Source organism: Cavia porcellus, unplaced genomic scaffold, assembly GCF_034190915.1.
Source record: "Cavia porcellus strain 051 isolate PalLab524CR breed Dunkin Hartley unplaced genomic scaffold, mCavPor4.1 scaffold_1, whole genome shotgun sequence".
Lineage (NCBI taxonomy): Eukaryota > Metazoa > Chordata > Mammalia > Rodentia > Caviidae > Cavia > Cavia porcellus.
The window spans coordinates 210,262,093-210,279,579 of NW_026947484.1; the positions used below are offsets into that span (position 1 = coordinate 210,262,093).

The 17,487-nt window shown below is 35.3% G+C and overlaps 1 protein-coding gene and 1 pseudogene across 1 annotated transcript in view; both read left to right on the forward strand.

The window, feature by feature from the left end:
- The window catches only part of Fshr (follicle stimulating hormone receptor), a 169,168-nt gene that overhangs the window by 63,555 nt on the left and 88,126 nt on the right, over window positions 1–17,487 (forward strand).
- On the forward strand, window positions 5,609–7,368 carry LOC111757726 (soluble lamin-associated protein of 75 kDa-like; annotated as a pseudogene).

The window sequence follows — 17,487 nt, forward strand, 5'->3', positions numbered from 1 at the left end:
AAACTAAGATAATACCTCATTGTCACAAAAAGTTAGATCAACTAGACAAAAAATCAGCAAAGAGACAGCACACATAAACCAAACTTGTGCATGAATGGATTTACTAGATATTTACAGTGCTCCACCCAAGAACATCAGAATATACATTCTTCTCAGCTATACATGAATGTTCTCTAAAATAGACCATATCCTAGTCCACATAACATTCTTAAGCAAATGCAAAGCAATGGAAACTATCCTATACATATTTATCTGACCATAGTGCAATGAAATTGGAAGTTAATAGCAATAGAAACCCCACAAACACCTGCAAGTTAAATAACACCCTCCCAAATAATCAATAGGCCACAGATGAAATTTAAAAAGAAATTAAATAATATCTACAATTAAACAAAAATGTGGATAAAATATAACAGAACCTGTGGGATGCAATGAAAGCAGTCCTAAGAGGAAATGCATAGCAGTGAGTTCTTACATCAGAAAAGCAGGATGAGTACAAATGAAAAACTAATTTTGTACTTCAAGCCTCAGAATTGAACAGTTAGCTCTTGGAAAGAATAAATAAAATTGATAAATACTTAGCCAAAGCTATCAAAAAAAGGAAGACTGTATGCATTGAGGAAGGCATATATCATGATCCTATGAAAATTCAAAAGATTATCAATACCTACTTCAAAAATCTTTATGCTTAAAGAATGGAAAACAAAGAAGAAATGAAAAGATTCCTAGATACATATGAATTACCAAAGCTGAATCAGGAAGATATAAAAATTCTGAATAAACCAGTATTAGTCAATGAAATTGAAAATATAGTTAAAAACTTACCAAGAAAGAAAAGTCCAGGTCCCGATGGATTCACTGCTGAATTATACAAGAAATTTAGAGAAGATTTAGTGCTAACACTCCTCAAAATCTTTAATGCAATTGAAAAGGAAGCAATACTCCCTAACTCATTCCTGGAAACAAGTTTTACTCTGATACCAAGTGAGAAAAAGACCCAACCAAAAAAGACAACTACAAACCAATATTCCTGATGAACATAGATGTGAAAATTGTCAACAAGATATTAGCAAACAGAATGCAGCAAATCATCAAGAGGATTATATATCATTACCAAGTGGGATTCATCTCAAAATGCAGGGATGATTCAACATACACAAATCAATAAATGTAATACACAGTATCAACAGAGCCAAAGATAAACATCACATGATTATAGCAATAGATGCAGAAAAAGCTTGTGATAAAGTCCAACACTCATTCATGATAAAAAATAAACTATATGGAAAATTAGAATAGATGGTCTTTACCTCAATCTGATGAAATTCATCTATGACAAGCCAACAGCCAATGTCATATTAAACGGTCAAAGACTGAAGCTTTTACTCTAAAGTCAGGTACAAAACAAGAATTCCACTACCACCACTCCTGTTCAATATAGTGCTGTAACTATTAGCACCAGAACAATTAAACAAGAGAGAGAAATAAAAGGAATAAGGATAGGAAAGAAAGAGTTAAATTATCACCATTCAGAGATGACATGCTACGCTACATAGAAGACCCCAAAAACTCTACCACAAGACTTCTGAATTTAATAACCAAATTCAGTAGCATAGCTGGTTACAGTCAAAACTCAAAAGTCAACAGAATTCCTGTGCACAAATAAAAATAAAAAACTTAATGAGAGAAAATTAGGTAAACTGCATCCTTCACAATAGCATCCAAAAAAAAAATGAAATACTTAGGAATCAGTCTAACAAAGGAAGTAAAAGATCTATACATTTAAACTCACTGAAAAAAGAGACCAAAAAATAATCAGAAAATTAAAAAAATCCTCCTTGTTTGTGGATAAGAAGAACCAACATAGTGAAAATGGCCATACTCCCCAAAGTGTTGCATAGATTTAATGCAGTTCTGATCAGAATACCATTAACATACCTCACAGAATTAGTGCAAACATTCCTAAAATTCACTTAGAACCAGAAGAGACCTAGAATAGCAAGAGCAATTCTGGGCAACAAAGGCAAGGCAGGAGGCATCACGATCTCTGACTTGAAATTATACTCAAAGCTACTGAGATAAAATCAGCATGTTGCTGGAAAAAAAAATAAAATAAAACAAAACAAACAAAAAATATACCTGAGGAACAGTGGAGCAGAATAAAGATGCAGACACAACTAAAAAGACACTCAGCCACCTTATCTTTGACAAATGGGCCAAACATGTTCACCAGAAGAAAGAATGATGCTGGGAAAACTGGATCTCTGCATGCCAAGACTAAGATAAGATCAATGACTATCACCATGCACTATACTAAAAACATAATCGATCAAAGATCTAAACAGAAACACTAAGTCCACCGGAAGCGAATGTAGGTAGAAATCTCAAAGAAATAGGGTTGGGCAGCAAGCTCATGTACAAAACCCAGACTGCACAGGGAATACTTCAAAGAATCAGCAACTGGGGCCTCATTTTATTAAAAAGCTTTTACACATCAAAAGAAATCATCAACAGAGTGAAAAGACAACTCACAGAGTGGGAAAGGATTTTAGTCAATTGTCCCTCAGACAAAGGACTTCTATCTAGAATATATAAAGAATTGAAAAAACTCAGATTGCCCAAATTCAAAGATCTAATTTAAAAATGGGCATCTGAAATGAATACACAGTTCTCAGATGAAAAATGCAAATGGCAAATAAATACATGAAAAAGTGTTCAACATTATTGGTCATTTAAGAGATGTAAATTAAAATACCGAGATTCCATCTCATTCCAGAAAGACCAGCTATCTTCAAGAAATCAACCAATAACAAATGCTCGTGAGGTTGTGGAGTAAAAAGAACCCTTCTCCACAATTGGTGAGAGTGTATACTGGTACAACCACTGTGGAAATCAGTATGAAGATTCCTCAAAAAGGTTGAATTAGAGGTGCCATTTTACTCAGCTATTCTCCTTCTGGGTATCTTCCCACATGAATTAAAAATCATACAACAGTGACATATGTACACCCATATTTATAGCAGCTCAATTTGTAATAGGCAAATCCTAGAAACAACCCACATGCCCATCAGCCAAGGAATCAGTAAAATGATATGATATTTTAGATAGTGGAGTACTACTCAGCCACAAAGAAGCATAAACGAGATTTTTATAGGTAAATGAATGCAACTTGAAACAATACTCATTAATGAAATAAATCAGACTCACATGTGTAAACATCGTATTGACTCACTGGTATGAGAAACTGAAAGACTCAATGAGGTCTAAAATGTACAAAAGATATTGTGAAGTGGGAAGAATTTTTTAAAAAGGAACTAGGATGGGGGAAAGGAATAAAGGGACAAGGGAGAAAAAAATGCAAGTTAGTTATCCTATTAATGTCTCTTAGTTCATAGAAAAGGTATATTTGTGCTAATAGCAACTGGAAATTTTTGCCCGGATCTTGCACTCTGAATAACTCCTTTAAAGATAATAATATGTATTGAATCAACTGCTGATACTCTCCAGCATCTTGTTATGAAACTTTATCTTTTTCCATGAAATAAAAAATAATTATTTATTTCAAGCATGAAGCATACTGTATAATGTGGTATAGTACAATATAAAATTGATCCATGAAAAACCACTAAACTTTGCCAAATCTTAGCAATGGCCATAATTGTCTTGTTCTTTTTAAAAAGTATGGAATGTTTTAGACACAGCTGTGGAGTAGTCTTCCTCTTCTTGCTCATTCTGGTATGGACCATTCAGAGAATTTATTTTTGTTTTAACAAACATATACATTTCTATTCAAAATTTAAAATATAGGTTTTATTATTCAGGTATGGAGAGGCCACTTGATCGAGTCTTGTCTACACCTGTAAAGAAAGTGACCCAGGGTGCAGGAGCTCTTTAGCAACTGAAACTGTGAGTGGGTGGGTTTGCATGTGAAAGGCATCTTACAAACTGGTCCTTTTTCCACTTTGGGAACTAGCAAACCCCAAAAGGAAGTCCCTCCAGAATCAGCATACACCCAAGAGATTGAAGAATCAAAAATACAGGATAATCTTTACAAAACAATATACTGTGTGATTTTACATATCATATTGGCCATGGTATACTTAAGCTCAATATTATGCTTTGTGAATTTATTAACTTTGTTCTGTTCGACTTTGCTCTGTTCGCTCTTTTCAGTTGCCTCATAATTTGGCATTGTGACAATGTATCACAGTATATGAACATTTAGTCATGCTTGTGCTAATGGACACGTTTCCAGCTTTATTGCTCTTCTTAACGATTCTGCGATCATTAATCTTTTACCTGTCTCCAGGTACACATGCAGAAGAGAAAGGCACAGTATAACTGCCTGCAAGGGCATTTGTATCCTCAACTTTACCATCAAGTGGCTCTTGAAGGGTTTGTAGTAAAGTATTCTTCTATCAAGAGCAGAGAGAATATTCTATTGTCCCATTGCCTTGCCAGTACTGTTATTATGAAATATTTCCTTTAAGATTTGTCAATAAAATGGCCTATAACGAAATCTAATTACTTTTTAAATTTGCATTCTCTTGATTGCCAGTGAAGTTGAGCATCTTTTCCTGTTTCATGGCCATTTTCATTTTCTCTTCTACAAACTGCCTGTAAATATCTTTCACCAATTTTCCACTGGGTTATTTGAAATCCTCTTATTATTTTATAAAAAATTTTATAACAAAATATTTTTATGGACTAAAATATTTAGCCTGTCACTTATTTTCTTTAGCTTATTTTCTTAGTTTATGGTTTTTGCTTACAGAAGTTACAGTTTAATGTCATTATTAAGCTTTCAGTTTTGGTGTTCTAGATCTGTATCTTTTTTTAAAAATGTCTTCAGGAAGATACTATCTTTTATTTTAAAGTGTTAAAATCTTGATTTTTCTCACTTAGATGTTTAGTAACTTTGGAAGCGAGATTTTAATATGGTAATAAGCAAAGGTCTTATTTTTTTTCTACAAGACTAATCAATATTTCTGGCGTTCCTTAGTAATTGGTTATCTCCTTCCGTTGATTTTTAATAATGCCTGTCATTTGTCATTGTCTTTTTTTGTGGTCTATTTATGCACTCTTAATCTCATCCATTAGTCTATTCTTTTAATATCAGTTAACACTAGAGTATTAATCAGTACAACTTTATAAAAAGTATGATTGTCTTTTCTTTTAATTCTCCTGACTTTTTTCTACTTTGAAATTAGTTTGGCTAAGCAGTGCTGAGCCCCCCAGGGATATGGACAGCCATAGCAGTCTGTTGAGATATTTCTTTTTTTGTCACACGCAACATCTCAGCTCTCAGAGTGGAGCTCTTCTTGCAGATTTCTGAAAGAAATTCACCTTCCCTGAGATCCTTCTCGTGGTGCTTCTCTGATGCTTTAGAAGGGGAAGCAGCTGAAGGCGTAGCTGCTGGTCCAGCAAGGTCAGAGCCCAGTTTCTGAGTCCTGCTGCGAGCCAGGCTGGTCTGCACTTCGTGACCTGGAGGCTGACCAGTGCTTTTGCTGAGGTCACTGCTCGGCAGCACCTTAGCAAGTGAAAGGAGCCTGCCTCCACCGGAGTAATAAAAGTCCAGCTCAGATTTTCTCCCAGCAAAAAATAGAAGATGGCATTTCCTGTAGATTTGCTAAATAACTGCAGTCACAAGGAACTGAAAAATTTCTGCTGAAGATTACATGTCTTAATTTAAGATGTGGGGATCCCGGAAATCCAAAACATTTTCCTCTTTTCAACATTGCGATTCTGTAATCTGTCAAATGTAGGCTTTGTACTTCTTTATGGTGGAGATCAGACCCAGAAAATTCTTGTTCTTTTTGCTCCTGAGGATTCGCTCACAGCAAGTATGTGTCCTTCATTTCATACCCAGAGTTGCAAACTACCACTTCTTGATGCTATGTTTGTAAGGAAAAAAAATACCACGGCAAAGATTTTGGACTTCATATACTGGAAGACTTTGCTGATACCTTTACAGAAGGAACCTTCTGTTTTCTTTCATACACACAGCTTGCAAACACTACTTTGAAAGGAATCCAGGAGAGCATGAACTCCTTTGGGAAGCCTAAAGTGTTGAATGCTGGTAGCAAACAACACCAATCACAAGAGTATTGTAGAGCGAAACACTTAAAATTACAGTAATTTCTCACAATGAATTCAAAAGACCTGTCTCTAGACAGGATGGCCTTGCAAATGCTCCAAATATGAAGCAAATACTTTAAGATAGTCTGCCTGGTGAGATGCAGCTAACTCTTGATTTGCTGAAATATGTCTTTGCAAGCATTTCTAAAGGTCTTGAAAAACTCTGTTCCTACTTGTATCCAGGACAATCACTTGAAGCAGCCAAAGATTAGAAAGTGATTTCAGGATTCTGAATTCACTAATTCTCAAGGAGAAGAAAAAACTGCCCAGCCTTCACCTGAAGCTTTTGTAAATAAATTGAACTCCACTGTGCAGATATCAGAGAGCTCAGAAGGCTTCCTGGAAGAAGATCTAGAGCAGAGAGTGACTGATTTTGAAGATGAAAGCTGGGATAAAGATGCAAGACTGATACTTAAACACAGCCACGCTGGGTGGAGATGCTGAGCTGGAGCCTATGAACGGTGCAATAATGGCTGGTACTCTTAAGACCTCACTTGTTACTGGAGAAGAGGATTCCAGCAGGGAAAAAGTATTACAAGCACAGTCTTCTAATTCCAGAGAAGACACTGCAAATAGTTTTCTGCTGGTGATTGGGTCTTCAAAACCCCTGGGACTGTGGCACCATATAAAACTCCACCCATAGCTGACTCAGCTGACTAGTCCAAGGCTCATCTGATGACAAGCACACACCGAAGAGAAACTGCTCCCCCTTCCAAGAAAGGAAACACATCTGAGGAATTCAGAGGATGCTGAAAAACAAGCTGACGGTGATTTCCTGCACTCTGTGATAGCTGAATTTTCTGAAGAACCAGTCTCTGAGGATTTATCACCCAACTCTATTTCATCATGGTGAGGAGGGGCCTGAACCCCAGGAAACCTCTCCTGCTCTTCCTCAGAATTCTTCCATAGAGGTCGACCTTGAAGAGTCGCCATTTTCACAGAATTGAGGACAGAAGACTCAGTCAGAGGACCAGTCTGAAGCATTGGGGGAGCAACTGGACGAGTTTATGCAGTCAGCAGAGAAAGCTGTGGATAGGCTCTGAGGAGATGGACGTGGCAGTGCTTGTGGTGGACAAGAGGGAGTTCAGAAGAAAGGCAGAGAGCACCAAGGACCTGCTAAAAAGGAAGCCAGGCTGCTCTGAGTGAAGAAGAGATGTATATAATAAATCCTATTCTTTGTAGCACAATTGTTTTTAAATATTTTAATTAATAAACAGCATGGGATACTGGAGAAAAGCTTCCAAAATTTCAATTTGAATTTACTTACAATGCAGTTTTTCTCTTCCTTTTAGGATCTAACATTTAACATTGTTTTTAATTTTGGGGGCTTTGTGCAAATATAATTTTTTAATTTTTATTAATCACATTTCAATTTTGAGAAACCAGATCATATTATATTTTTCTTTAGCAGGTAGAACATCTGACTTAATGTTTCAAAATATTTAAATTAAAAAGCTGTGAAAGTAGTTGGCTTTCTGTTTCCTATAAGGATCACAGAAGTCTTTTATATTAAGGATTTCAATAGTAAATCTTGTTGAGGGTTCTAGAAGTTTTTTCTGGTTATATCAAAACTAATCACCAGTTTTTAAAATGTAGGCATGCCTAAACAGAAATAAGTGTCAGAAAGTTAGAATAATTATAACCTCAAGTAAATTACAGCACAGAAATGCAAGTTTATAGTCAAAAGTTTATGAAGATGTTTTGGTTTTGGCCTCTCATAGATGCAATATTTTCCTTCTACTTCAGTGTCTATGGAAAGGTACATAAAAGTCTATTTACAACTTTCTATCGTCTTACTGTGACTTGTGGGTGCATTAAAATTCCATTGGTAGTATTAGTTTTCTCTCATTAAAAAAACCTGCAGATTTGCAGACACAAGTTGAAGGGATACACTTTCACTTTCAATCAGGTAAACATCCCATCTGATGAAATCTAGGAACACAGTTTCACTTGGACTTTGTGATCCTGGTCACAAAGCCAGAGATGCCTTTGTTCTCAGCCAATTAATATCTAAATATCAGCCTTCCTAAGCCTTTGTTCTCAGCCAATTAATATCTAAATATCCGCCCTCCTGCCAATCTCCGTAGTGTTATTTTCTCCTAAGCTCTCACTGACCCTCTCACTCAGAGTGATTCTCAGGGTAAAAGTCCATCAGTTATTGCCTTGGCATCCTTTCTTGAGTAGATTTGGAAGCCACACCCTGACCTTAGACCTACAGGGCAGGGATAAACCTGCCCTAGGAGCTGTAGTTACAAGAATTTCATTCTAATTAGAAGGCTCTGTTGTCCATTTGGTCTGCTTCACTCTAGATTTGTTCTGTGAGTACTGGTTGCATCCTACCTGTATGTGTAATTTGCGTTGCTATAGCAAAAGCATTTATTTGCCTAGGAAACCTTGGAGGGAAAAAAAATCCCTAAAATGTTTGTGTTTATATAGCCATTTGTTTTAAAATGGTAGAGTCCAAAAAGAATCTCAAAACCATACTCTGGCAATAATTTGCAGTTAAGTTGAGGAATGTTTCAAGCCCATTTCAATTTGCTTTTGAAACACCCTGTTCTTGAGCTGTAGGTGAAAGAAACAGAGTTTCTGTCATTATTTGAGTGCTGTGGATTAATATGGAAGATTTATTGTGCCTTCAGTCAGATGCTATGATGTTACTTCATTGTATGTTGGGATATTAGTATTTTAGAAAGATCTACTTAGTTAAATCTTTAATGTACATAAAATATTGTAACATGGAAAGAAACTGTTCAAAAGGAAAGAGGCTGAGATGAGAGAAAGGAGAAAAGAAGGAAGGGAGAAGAAGAAATATATATATATATACACAAGATAGATAACAGTCATGCTGCTAAGTCCCTCAGTTCATTGAAAAGATAGTGTGCTAATATTGTTTGAACCATTTTTCACGCCTTATCTTGTAATCTCAGTAACTACTTTGAAGATAACGGTATGCAATGTATTAATGAACGTTACCCTCTTATTACCTTCTTTTGAAATTTTGCATGTTTGTACTTTTAAAATTAAAAAATAAACCTTTAAGGAGGCAAAATGGTAAACACTTTTAGTCCTACTAGATGTTGAACACACATTTTCTATTTTTTTGTTGTTGTTGTTGATCAGAAGATAATTTCATCCAAAGCAAAAACAGAGGCATCACGGACATTTGTTTTCTCAATAAATAAGTGAATAACAGACTAGTGAGTCTAACAAATATTTATGCTGTTCTATACATTTTGAGAAACTTGTTAATATCATAACTAAGGAAATAATTGATTCTGCTAAGATTTCAAAAATTCTTTTACTGTTTTAATTTCTTAAACTATTTAAAACATTACATGTTTTAACCATGGATATTTTAATTCACTGTTTAATTTTTTTCTTTAAATATATCTTTTAAAAATAAGATTGTACCTACTGATAACTATTGATGTGTAATTGTTTTAATTTGAAAATACAGTTCAACTGACTGGTGCTAACAGTATAAACTTACACTTGTTAAACTTGATTGGGTTACACAGGGAGTTTTGAGCAATTTCAACTTTTTGCTCATCACAAAAGATTTTTTTTTCATATTCCGTCTGACAAGAAAATATCCCTGAGTTTGTAAATCAGACAGAAGATTTTAGGTCACATACAAAAGTCTAACTTTCATGTGCAGTAAATTGGTTATATAAAATTTATTTTAAAAATTACCCCCAATAAGGAGTCTAATCAGACACTTGCAGTTTTTGCAAGGCCTTAGTGAACTTGATAATTAGAAAGGACTGCACATGTTTTCAGCCAGTTAATCTGGTCGCTGAGTGTTCAGTCACACTCTGCACATCCTTTGAGAACTTTTCTGTAGAGTCTCGTTTGCAGAAAAGGCGCTCATTTTTTGTGTACATACGTACATATTTCCTTATGCAGTTTAAATCAAGTGGATGATTACTAGCAGATTATGATTTTTTTTGTAAAATCAAACAGCATGACTTAGAATGTGAGTCTTCGAATTAAACAGACTTGGGAAGGTAACATCCCGTCCTTAATGGCTGGCTTATTTTTAGAACACCGCATAAAGACGGCTTTAGCAACTTCAGAAAAGTCTCTTGAAGGGTTGTGAACTGTATCCACTTGAATGCTTGCCTAATATCTAAACATCTGCTCTTACACTCGACCCTGTCCTTTGGGATTACCATCTGAGGTTGGATCACACCAGCAAACTGAAACAGATTTTCAAGAATCTGTTATCATTTGTTTCTTCAAAAAATAAGTGAATGAATAAGTGAATAAAGAATTTATATTAACGCTACTCATCTACACAATAATACCTTAGAAATAGATTTGTTCCTTTGTGTCCACCAGTACCGACGTAGTGTTTATGGGTGAAAACTATTACAAATATTATACTTCTTTTCATACTGCAAATCAAGCTTCCTTTGTACGAAGCTTCCTGTTGCCTGTTTTTGCTTTTAAAAAATAAGCAAATAAGCAAACCTCACTTTTGCAGTGTTCTGTGGTTACCTGAAGTCATTTTTTTTTAGCTTCTAGAATTCAATTCACACATTGCCTATTTTTATTAGTAGCAGTATAATTTGTTAAAATCTAATTCCAAGGAAGGTCCAGTTTCTGTCAAGTGATTCTATCATATAGGATCATCATTTCTAAGAACCACTAGCCAGTAAGTAGTTCTCTAAGCATCTGTGTACGTTCCAAGACTTCAACTATGTTTATGGAACTTAGAAAACTGGTACATTATCTGAAGCTGCAAGTCTTACAAGAGTACTTACATTTGCTTTCTTGATGCTTTTACTTAAAATATTTAAAAGTGTAATTAAACCTACATTTTGTGATTGAAAAAAATTGGTTTGGCTCCCCTTTGAAATGTGCTTTTCAGGGGCTGAGGATTTAGCTCGGTGGCATAATTGCCTGCCTTGCAAGCAGGCAGTCCTGAGTTTGATCCCTGGTACTGATAAAAACGAAAAAGACCAAAAAAAAAAACAAAGAAAAAGAAATGTGCTTTTCCATATGAATGTTAATCAGTTAGTTATTTTACACACACACATACCAAAACAAAAAGCAACATCAAAACTTGTTAGTGGGTCTTACATTGAATTTATTTATTGATGTGGATCAAAGCAAAGCTTGTAAGCTACCACAATCCTGAGGCTTCTCGCTGATAAAGCCATTTGTAAAGCTTACTTGTTTGTGCAATGTTTGTTTTTTTATTCCTTTCGTTAACTATTTGATTATTTTCCCTAAATCTTTGAATTATATCTTCTTAGATTAATTTTTGTTATAGTACATATTTTGCAGGTATTGTAACTAATATATTTTAAAATAACATGGAATTAGAATTAGAATAGAAGAATGTAAATTATTTTCATGTACTAATATATACAAGTACCTTATTACACTTTCTGGCGAGTGCCAATGGATATCTCTTAGACTGGTAAAAAAGAAATAAAGTTTTCATGTGTGTGTAGCCAACTGTTTGCTATGGAAACTAATAAAGTTTCGCCAGTAATCCTGACTTTCTTTCTCCTTTTCTTCTCTTACTCTGTTGGGAGAGCATCCAGCACAACAGTGAATCGAAGGTCATGGCCAGCACTCTAGGCTTGTTCCAGTTTTAAAAAAAAAAAAATGTGTCTGATATTTCAACAACCAACGTAACAGTTGTTTTAGTGTTTGATAGATTTTTATCCTTTTATCAAATTAAGAATATTTTCTCTTTGCTTACCAAGGATTTTCCACAGATTGGTAGCATTTTTATTAATTCATTTTGTATTCTTATGAAGTAAATCATATATTTTTTCTCTTAATTTTTTTATGAAAATTTTCTCTGATGGAGATTTCTAATATTTAGTAATCTTGAATTTTAAGACAAAGCCAAGCATATAATGATGTATTTTTCTTTAAATTTTACTGAATATACACTGTCTCTGTATTATTTTAGATTTTTCATATTCATTAATAAGTTTATATTATCATTCTTTTATTGTACTTGTTTATTTTCGTTGCTGACACAAACAAACAACATAAGTTGAAAACCATTTCTTCTGTCATTATAGTAGTCTCTGAGTCCCTGGAATAGTTGGTAAAATAGTGGGCTTTTCCTTTCCCTTAAAAACATAGAATTTACTTCAAAAGTGACATTATTCTGAGCTTGTTTATTGGTAGAAAGATTTCAAAATACACAGTCCACTTTTAACTCTATTAGAGTTTTAGCTCTATTCAATTTTCTAGATCTTCATGAGTCAGTTTTAATACTTTTACATTTTTTATGAAAATTATCCATGCTGAGTTTTTCAAATCTGACATTACAAACTGTTCCTACAGTTATTGAGTTTAAAACCTGCTTTATCTGTAATTAATGCCATTTTTGTGACTTTCATTTTTTCCTCTCTCTCTCTGTCTCTCTGTCTCTCTCTCTGTCTCTCTCTCTGTCTCTCTCTGTCTCTGTCTGTCTGTCTGTCTGTCTGTCTCTCTCTCTCTCTCTCTCTCTCTCTCTCTGTCTTTCTCTCTTTCTCTCTCCCTCCCTCCCTCTCGCTTTCTCCTTTCTTTCCTTCCACAGTATAGACAGGTTCCCTTCTATTAATCTTTCCAAAGAATTAACCTTTTGAGTTTGTTGATTCTTATTTTGGAGTTTGGTGATTGTTACTTTCAATTTATTTCTCATCTTTATTGTTTCTGTCTACTCTGTTCAGGTTTCCTCTCTCAAGGCAACTGGAAATGTTGTAATGTGTTTTAAGGTAATCCATTAGACTTTTACTTACTTTTACTTATTTCTACAATGAAAATTCACCAAGAAAAATTCACCAAGAAAAAAAAAAACCTGAGTTTCTGATTAAAGGGAAATCTGTGTGTAACTTTTAGAATAGTTCACAGGAACTAGAACAGCAAAGTCAGAATGAAAGTTGCTGGTTAAAATAAGTCTTGTCTGCTAACTAGAGAGAGCAGTAAATTCAAACTTCTTCAAAAAAACATTCCCATAAATAGAGCTTTCTAAAATAATCATCTTTAATGTTATAATTATGAGTTTTGAAAACTATTACAATAAAACTTTTGATATTCTAGGAAATTTCCTTGCTCATTTTGGCAATAAGCTGATGCAGAAACTTAACCTTAAAATTGTGAAAGTAAAAGTTAGTGTAGATTCTTCCTGCCAAGCTAGAACTTTATTTACATAGATGTCTCTTGATTTACATCTCAATAAACCATCATAACATGGAAAATATCATAAATCAATCATATCATATCATCATTTATCGTTTCTTAGATACTGCTTAATATTGCTTAGCCTACTTTTTCTTAAATACACTCAGAACACTTTTGTTAGGCTGTGATTGAGCAAACTTGTCTGATACAAATCCATTTTATAATAGATTGTTGAGTATCTCATATTTGTTCAACACCTATGTCCAAAAAACAGAAAAAAATAAAAGAAAAGAAAAATGACTGGCAATACAGTAAAATCCACACCCACAGATCCAATTTTAAAAAATGCATCGTTATGAAACACCCATGGGTCCTTTTTTGTCACTATTCCCCAAACAACACAGTGTAAATACATAGCATTGCATTGTTAGGTGTTACAAATAATCTAGAGATGATTGATACAGCAGATGCACATAGATCATGTTAAAATACCATGTGTTTCATATTAGGGACTTGGGCATTCACAGATTCTGATATTCTGGGGTATGAGCTGGAGTGGACCTTCCTGGATCCAGACCCCCAGCATACCCAGGAAGAAGGTAGATGTAGGGGGTCTCTTGTGCACCCCTGAATCCCCAGGCAGGGGTGCTGGTGGGAGTTGCTCTCACTTCTGCTATTAGCATCACTAGAGATGATCATCGTAACACATATGACCAACCCAGGAAAAAATCAAGCTTCAAATCTGAAGTACGGTGTCTACTCAGTACATACCCTTTGACACCATCGTAAAGTTGAAAATTCATAAATGAAACCACTGTGAGTCGGGATTGAGCGTGTATCCAACTTGTACGTCTCGTGAGTGGCTTAGCTTCTCAAAACATCTCTGTTGACAGCCTCATATGACACAAGCTTCTTATTAAATTGCTTTTTAGCCAGAAAATGCTTTGCATTTTAGCCAGAAATGAAGTACAGAAATACTGATTTATGCTTTTCTCACATTACTGAGGAACTGAACCTAGGACCTCATATGTGCTCGGTGAGTGCTCTCCACAGAGCTGCAGCCCCAGATAACCTTTTGTTCTGCTTTGAGGAAAGGTCTTGCTATGTAGTTCAGGCTGGCCTCGAACTCACAGTGATCCTCCTGTCTCAGCCTCCCGGAGTGCTGGGATGACAGGCAGGAACCACCAGGCCCAGCCATGAGTTACACTTTTCTGTTTCCAAAATCCCATTGCTCTTTGACTACTTTCTTCTACTGAAAACTTAACGTACTAATGTTCCACATTTCTGTTTCTTTTTCCACTATAACAGTTTAAAACTATAAGTCTCTCATAAGTAGCAGTGTAACTGCATCCCATAATTTCTTCATAGTTTTTGCCAGGGCTTAATCCAAATGATTCCCAATTATATTGTAATGTCTTCTTTAACTCACGTATGATTTTAAAGTGTTCCTATTTTGCTTTGAGGTACATATATGTTGATGGAAAACAGTACATTGTCTTGCTTCTGCTCCTTAGTTAAGTGCATCACTGTCAAGTAAAATTATTTATCTTTGCAATACATTGTGACTTAGATTCTGTTCAACTCATTTCATCCTTCCTTATTGATTTGATGGTTTTTCTGGCTGTTGTGAGAACCCACCTATCCAGAAGGCTCACTAATTTCTTCATTCATCATCCCTTCATGTTTTCTATGTGTACTACTGGATTAAATTATCCTTATCCTTGAAAGGAATCATTTTGCTAAATGTGTATCTGTAGCTAATTAAATTTGTTCAGAAGTAGGTTTACATCACCCTCACATTTTAATGACAAAATTCTAGGTAGTATATAATTAGTATATAATTCTAAATTAGCAGATGTTTTCTCTAATAATTTTAAAGATATCTTTACAATGTTTTTAATCTTTGTTCTTTGAAGATAATTTGTATTTTTGCCTGTGCTCCATTTAAAATATGTTCTTCTATTGATCTACAGTTTTAATTTGCAGATATGTGGCAAGGGATTTATTTTTTGCTACCTTCCCTGTACTCGAGATTTTTAACTTTGAGGATTTATAACTTTCAGAAGTTATGAAAAATTTGTGGACATCATTTCATGGCCTGGTCTCTATTTTCTATATCTTTCTTTCTAGAAAGATACATGTGAAATAATGAAAGAAAGGGAGAAAAAGAAAGGGAGATTAAGGTTGACGTCAGTGTACCAATTTGACATAAAAAACAAATCCTGTGGCTTCCAAGTCCAGAAACTCCCCAAGCTACTTTGGCTTCCTTTACCCTCTGTGAATTCTGATTTGCGTTTCCTGTTGCACAAGGTTCCATCTCAGGTGCAATTGCTTCTCTTTGGCCCACTGGAAAATTTTCACAATTCTTTGAAAGTTCAGCTGTGCATATTAAAATAATATTCATTATGTTATGTGGAAGGCTTCCAGGTGGGAATATCTTCCGATTATCTAGTTCATGTTATTTCCAGAAATGGAAATCAAAACTAAATCTTTGGGGGGGAATTTAATTGCATGAATAAATTTGGACCACTTAATGCAGGCATAGTCCTTGACATCTTTAGTAGATACACTTGCTTCTAGGGTTGGATCAGAAACAACCACCTATTTGGCATAATATGAAATAGTAGTCAATTGCTTCAAGACCTCATGCTCTGCAGATCTCATTTTTAGCATTTACTTTAACATTTCAAACTCCCTTAAAACTTTTAGAATGAGTGGTTTAAGGCAATTTTATTACTCATTTTTATTGATTTATTTTAATCATTCTCACTTTTTCTGTCTTGTGATAAATGAGAACAAAAGGAACATAAATGTATTAGCTAGGTAAAGTGGGAATGTGGAGGTAGGGTGAACTAACCTTGATGCTTTTTGAACGGGCATCAGAGCAGCAGGTTCTCCTCAGATCCATTATATCTCACTCCAAATGAGACCACTTTGTGAAAATGGTTTTATAAACATTATGCCTTTAGTATGACCTGGCCAGTTTTGAGACCCAGGATCAAAAGCTGATCTTCCTTTTATGCGTTTGGGTACTTTGTGTTTTTCTCATTTTTATCCTTGGGTAGCACTCACAGTTATCGTAGCAGCTCTTGTCCACAGCTGCTTTCCAGCCGTCCCAAGGTTCCTGTCTTGCTTTCCCAAGAGTCACACAAACACTTCTAGAGGAGAACAGTGCACTGGACTCTCGCCGAGCTGGTGCACACGAGCACCAAATGCACACAAAGGGACACCCAAGGCCTGTTGGCCTCAGAAGTGGCTCTGTCTGGCACAGGTTTCCCTGGGACTTGTAAGTGACAGGAGACAGAAGCAATGGTGTTTATAAAATCCTCCAAGTCCTCTGTATTTAATTGCAGACCCTGCTCACAGACCACCTTGTGGAAGAAAGAGTTAGACTGAGAAGAAATCAGAATATTAGTTAACTGCAAGTCAAGAAACATCAGAGGAGGAAGCGCAGGGAATGAGTGTATTACCACTGTAGTGATTGCGCCTGTAATTTTGCCTGCATACCTAGAATTTTGCGATAATCCTATAGCTGGCATTAAGATGCCACAGCAAATGGCATGTGCCAGGCACCACCAAGAAGGCATTTCAAGCCTTTTTGTCAGAAGTTGGAGCCACATGTGAGGAGCTGAATCTAAGAAAGTTATTTAAAGCCTGCCTTGAAATTTTGTTCTTCATTCAGTTTTTTATGTGTATATGATCATAGTCCAAAATGACTATCTTTCTCATGGGGAATTGGTACTTGTACATAACACATTTTAAATTTTTTTGGCCCCCTTCCCCTCCCTTCTCTCCCCACTTTCTCCATCTTTGATCCTTTTCCCTTTTTCAAAAGGTCTAGCTCTTTATTTCCTATTAGTTATCTTTTATTTTCCATATAAAAGAAACCATGCGATACTTCAGCCTGTGTCTGATTTAATTCACTTAACATTATGGTCTCAAGCTGTATCTGTTTTCCTACGAATGACTCAAATTTTTCTTGCTTTACGGCAGAGTAGTACTCTACTGTGTACTTCTAAGATTTAGTTTTCATGAATTGTATTGTTATAAACATTAGATTGAATTAAATTGTTTTTTTCCAAACTTCAAAACAGTTGAGAATAGAGGGCCTACAGGAATAGTAGGCAGGAAGATTCTGGGCAATACTAAAGTCACTGTAAATAATTTGAATTTTCCCCTGAGTGAGATGAAGGGCCACTGGTAGCACTTCTGTGG